Genomic DNA, 6,165 nt, shown 5'->3' with positions numbered 1-6,165 from the left:
CCGAGGTTGCGGAACTGCACATTCTACACAATTCCCGAGCTCTGACCCGGCCGACATGTCGGCATTCTACTGACACCACTATGTTAACGCAGCAGATCCAGCAGTTTATCCGAGAATAAGTGGCGCGACAATTGTCCCTTGTTCCCTGCGTCCCGGCCTCAGCGCAAGGGCTTGCTCCGACGCTACGACAGACCATAGAGCAGCAAACTTCTGAGACGCTACCAACCATCTTCTACCACCAACCACCACAACCCGCCTGTTTCCGCTCCTACGCTGAAGTCGCACGCAGAGAGTCACCAGCGTTGCCACTGAGCCCGGATCCTGTTCGACCAGCAAATGCATTCTACGCTGCGCGTGTGCCTGTCCGCTAGAACCCGACACCTCTTCGCCGTCTCGCACCACCGTTCACTAATCCTTGGCGCACCCCGGACAACAGGCCTATTTGCTACTTCTGTTGTCTACCTGGCCATGTCGCACGTTCCTGCAGTCGTAGTGACTTCCGTCCTAGTGCGGGCGCAGCCAATTAAGGATACTTTCGTTCTTAGCCACCGCACCCTATCTTCTTTCACTAAACAATGGACACCTGCTCACCGAATCGACGTGGCTACGACACACGTCGGTGACCCTCACGACGTCGCCATTCACTTTCCCCGATGGTTTCCCCGATGCCACGAATCTGTTCTCTTCCACAGCCACGTTATTCCGTAGTGAATGTATAGGTCAGCTTGAGGATATCGATTCCGCATACTGTACACAACTGCCTGATGACACGATAGGTCTTCTCGTCGACAGCATGGCTCCTGCTAACACCGCCGATACGTCCTCCTTAGAGGCATTCCTTCCGTCAATTGATCCCAAACTCCCGCCTGCCCAGCGTACCCAACTCTTGGAGCCTTAGCAAGATAATACGAAAAAAATTTTATCCGCTACCCAGAATCTACGAGGCTCTCGACTGCTTGCAAGGAGCAGAGTTCCTTCTCTTTTGACCTTCGATCTGGGTGCTGGCAGGTCCCTATGAATGAAACTGACCATCCCAAGACGGTTTGTAATCCCAGACGGTTTATTTGAGTTTAACGTGATGCCGTACGGCCTTTGTAATGCGCCTGCCACCTTCCAACGTCATTCTTAGAGGCCTCAAATGGCACACGTGTCTTAGCTACCTGGATGATGTAAGTCTTTTCGAAGGACATTGCCTCCCATTTGAACCGCCTCGCAAGCGTCCCAACTTGCCTTTCAGACGCTGGATTACAGCTTAATTTGAAGAAATGCACTGTTAGGGCATGTTGGTAAGACATGAAAATACTTTATGCGCACTAGACGAGGACAGAGAAGAGGCTAAGACACACGATCGCAGACTTACAACAGTGCTTTATTTTGAAGCAAGCAACCACATATATAGCAAAAAACTGGCATATCACGTGTGCGCCGCCCACTGAAAATTCTAATCTTTACGCAAGAAAGATAGCTCCTTAGAAAGGGCGATAGACGGTTGTGACACAGGTGTCACCAAACCTGTCAATCAATTCCGCTTAAAATGATTTCGCGGGTTAATTGATTACGACTTTTGCTCACAATTGAGCAGGCACTCTATACCAAACTGCACTTGGCCTTATTTGTGGTATTTGCCTGATTACGCATGCAATTTCTACAGTGCGCATCCACAAACCCCTCTCATTTTTAACACATTGCTCCCGAAGCCTGGCACCGACCGCTCTGACGAATATATTTGGCCCCACACTTCAATGGCAGGTTGTACACGATTTCTTCCATACAGTCAACGACCTTTGATGTCGTTTTTCCAGACGACGTCTTTCGAGGGGGGGGGGGGGGGGGGGACACCTTGGTCAATCTGCGCCAAGTTTGCAGTATATCGGGAGCGGAAAAAACACTTGCATTGGCGCTCGGCCAATCCTTTTCAGACGATGCGATATGTACGGAATAACCACAACCTATGATGTACGGAATAACCACAAATTACAACGAATTTGGGTTTATTCCGTACATCCACGACATATCGCACCGTCTGAAAAGGGTCGGCCAGCGCGAAAATGTCTGATGAAGTTTTTTTTCCGCTCCCGATAAACTGCAATCTTTATGCAGATTGACCAAGGTGTGTGCCCCCAAAGAGGTCGTCTGCAAAAAGGACATCAGTTAAAAGTTCGTTGACTGTGTGGAAGGAATCGTGTACAACCTGCCATTGAACTGTGGGCCAACTATATTGGTCAGATCGGTCGGTGTCTTAACGATCGGCTTGCATCGCTACAATGTGAGGAGAGTTTCTGCATGCGCACTGTAGAAATTGCATGCCTTAGCAAGATAATACGAAAAAATTTTTATCCGCTGCCCAGAATCTACGAGGCTCTCGCCTGCTTGCAAGGAGCAGAGTTCCTTTTCTTTTGACCTTCGATCTGGGTGCTGGCAGGTCCCTATGAATGAAACTGACCATCCCAGGCTATGTTCACCTGTGTGTCGCAACCGTCTCTCGCCCTTTCTATCTTGTAATTTTCAGCGAGCGGCGCACACGTGATGTGTCAGTTTTTTGCTATATATTTGGTTGCTTACTTCAAAACAAAACACTGTTATAAGTCTGCGACTGATCACCACGCCTTGTACTGGTTGTTAAAGGACTTCTCTGGTCGCCTAGCTCGTTGGGCGCTTCGTCTAGAAGACTGATGACGGTAGACAATACATCCGTATTGTCTACCGGTCAGGTCGTAAGCATTCGGATGCCGACGCTCTTTCGCTCTCACCACTGCCCGAAGAGTATGGTGCTGCATCTGTCTCCAGCTACGATTCTTCGTCTCTTACATAAGCCGACATGCCAGCTGAGCAACGCCGGGATGCTTGGATAGCCTCGTATTTATCTCAACCGACACCACGCACCACCATCCGCTCACTTAGGCGCGCTGCTTGTCATTTTGCTATCAGCGATGGGCTTCTGTACCACCGCAACTATCTATCTGATGGACGTAAATGGTTGCTAGTGATTCCTCGCCATTTACGTTGCAACATATGTGCTTCTTTTCATGCGGATCCACAATGCGCCCATGCCGGTGTACTAAAGATGTATGCATGCCTCCGGCTTCGATATTAGCGCGGAATGTACCGCTTCGTTCGGCAGTACGCCCATTCATACTCAAAGTGCGAACTCCTCAAGAGCACACCTCACAAGATGCCCTCCTGGCCTTTCGACCGAATCGGCATTGATATTTGTACGGTCCTCTACCGTACTACGCACGTACTACGCCGAAACTTCAGTGCTTCCGGCGGCCACAGCACGTTAAGTTGGCTTGTTCATCCTTCGCAATCTTGTTCTTCGACACCGCGCGCCTCGCGAGCTACTTAGTGACCGTGGTCGCTCACTCCTCTCCGAAGCTGTAGAAGCCCTCTTCCGCGATTGCAGCATTGTCCATAAAACTACAAGCGCATATCACCCACAAATTAATGGTATGACTGAACACTTTAATCGTAGTCTCGGCGACATGCTCGCCATGTACGTTTCCGCTGACCACACTAACTGGGACCGCGTCCTTCCGTTTGTTAAAATAGCGCCACTCAGTCTACCATGGGATTATCTCCTTTCTTCTTTATGGTCACGAACCTTTCTCGTTTATGGACAATTCTTTCTATCGCCCCGACGCTTCAGAATTTACTACTCTATCCGAAGCCGCCACTTATGCCAAATAATGCGCAAGATCAGGCCAGCCAGAAACATAGTCATGACGCAAGCTTGTCTTTTCCTTCCTATTCACTTGGAACGCTGGTACGACTGCGTTCCCTCCTTTACTCCCGGCCTTTCCGCAAAGTACAGCTTAAAATATGACGGCCCTTACCGAGTTGACGTCCCCGGTCAACTACGTCATTGAGCCTATTCACCCATGTACGGACCAACGGGCGTACATGAAACGCCATATCTACCGACTCAAGCCGCACTACTACCCACCAGGGCTGCCTGTTCCAGGTTGGGTCCTTTTTCGCCGGGGAGCGATTGTAGTGACAAATACGGGCGGCCAGCAGAAGACTATAGAAGACGTTTGTTGTTGGCGCTCGCACTTGCTATGTTTGGCCCGTTGCCTGTTTCTGCGCATTCATATCAACGCCGAGCGCATCTACCCTTAAACGCGTACAATCAGCCCATTTAGCAGTCAAGACAACACGAATCAACATGTGGAAAAGTAAGCTTGAGCAAAAGATGGTCAACAAGGATCACAACTAATCAGATTTAAAAATTGTTCAGTTGAGCTACGCTGGGAATAGTCATTTAAGCGTTGCATAACGAAGGACTACAAGTAAGCATAGATGAATATATTTGGCTATAAGAAGAAAGGCGCCAAAGCTGCGCCATTTCTTTTTTACAATAAAACCGGGATACCGGGTTACGAGGTGTGTCAAGATGACGCAATGGTAATTAAAACAATGTGTGAAGATTGAAGAGAAACGTCTCCACAACTTATTGTTTGCAGATGACATTGCCCTCTTGAAAAACACCAAATGATGTTTATATGCAGTCTTGCCCACATGCTATGAGACGACCTCACAAATATCCCTTGTCACCGTAAAGGGGTTGGATATCCCTTTACATAAGCGACTTCAGGGGCATTCGAGTGACGGTGGGACGATCAACTTTTCAGGCCGCGAACAGCTAATATCCCCAAAGAATGTTGGTTATTTAATTGGTTTTGCTGTAATATTTATACTGAGCCGACTGCCGAGCATTTATGCAACGCTAACATAATTAGTGCATTGCCTTCGCAACAATTCGCGACTCCAAAAGGTCACCCCTTCGCGGCCGCACCGACAACCATGCGATGTAGCTTCAGTTGCAGGCTCTCGCATTGCAGCGTGCGGTGCAACGTTTCCTCGTAGTTCTCAAATCGTCCTGATGCCACCGTGCAGAAGCCCGAAAAAAAAAGCAATTTCGAAAGAATTTTGCTGTGTACCACTATGGGCTTGTCATCACAGTAGAAATAGCAATGCATTTGTTTCCCGAAAGTACCAGACAACGTGCAACGGTGAGCGACATGCATGAATAAGTAACTTGCGCATTAGCCGCGCGAGAGCCCGCCTGCGCAGCTGTTATCTTGAAAGCCATCTGCGGCGCAGGCAGGGTCCGCCCTTTTAGTGTTTTCGTCGCTAAGATCGCGTTATTGCGAGCGTCGGCGCGAAGCTAAATTCGCTCGCTGCTGCTGCTGCAATGGCAATCCAGTTTCCGCGGTCATCGAGTGCGACGCGTTCAAGTTGCTTGCGCGCGTGGGACACCATGTTTGTTCCTACGGGTGGCGGGTGTCATGTTCTCAATCCTGCACCCCACCTCGAACTCTGCGTACTTCGAGCATGACAAAGCGCCACTTGTCGCCTCGTTCTATCAGTACAGAATATGCATCTGAAATTACCTTCTGAAAACACAACAGCAGTTACTGCATATATATTATGGAATGCTATGTGATATATGATAGTGTTTGTGCGTATCATCTGGCTGGCTTTAAAGGCTCTTAAAGGCATGCCGGACGTTTGCACGCACGGCGCAATAGTTTCCGCGGTTTAGTTGCCGAAATCCGCAACAGGTAATCAGCTGCAAGAACAGGCCTGCGCGGTAAAGCAACAAGCGAATGAGCCGCCTTGAACCACCGTCTGATTATGAGGCACGCCGTAGTGGGGACTCGGACCCCCTAGGGTTCGTTAACGTGCACAAAATACTGAGTACACGGGTGTTTTTCCGATTTTAACTTCCATCGAAATGTTAAATTATATTTCTTTCCAATATTTGACATGCGTATAGGAACACCAACAGTTCGAACAATTGGTTCGAAAAAATTGGAGGACGCTTAAGCTTCGCCTTTAAGAGTTATGCGAACCCGTTCGCATCGCAACGCGCCGCTGTAGGTCTGGTAGAAATGCTAGAAAAGGGGTTTGTGTTTGAGTTTCCTCGTAGCAGAATTAGGTTTCTCGTACATTTAAATTACAATCCGACGCCGATAGGTAAACAATAAGACGGCGAATCCGATGCCAAATGGTAAAGTCGTACTTTACCATTTTCCTGACGAATTTCACTGAATATTCGTCAGGTTTTGATGAATTTTTGTTCACCAAAACCTTGCACCACGTGGATGGCATTCGCGGTCGGGGTGATTCGGGATTATTTTCTCCGTCAACCACATCGCACGC

Source organism: Dermacentor silvarum, chromosome 8 (genome assembly GCF_013339745.2).
Source record: "Dermacentor silvarum isolate Dsil-2018 chromosome 8, BIME_Dsil_1.4, whole genome shotgun sequence".
Taxonomy (NCBI): Eukaryota; Metazoa; Arthropoda; class Arachnida; order Ixodida; family Ixodidae; genus Dermacentor; species Dermacentor silvarum.
The sequence above is the reverse complement of the archived record's forward strand: the minus strand, read 5'-3'. Positions refer to the sequence as shown.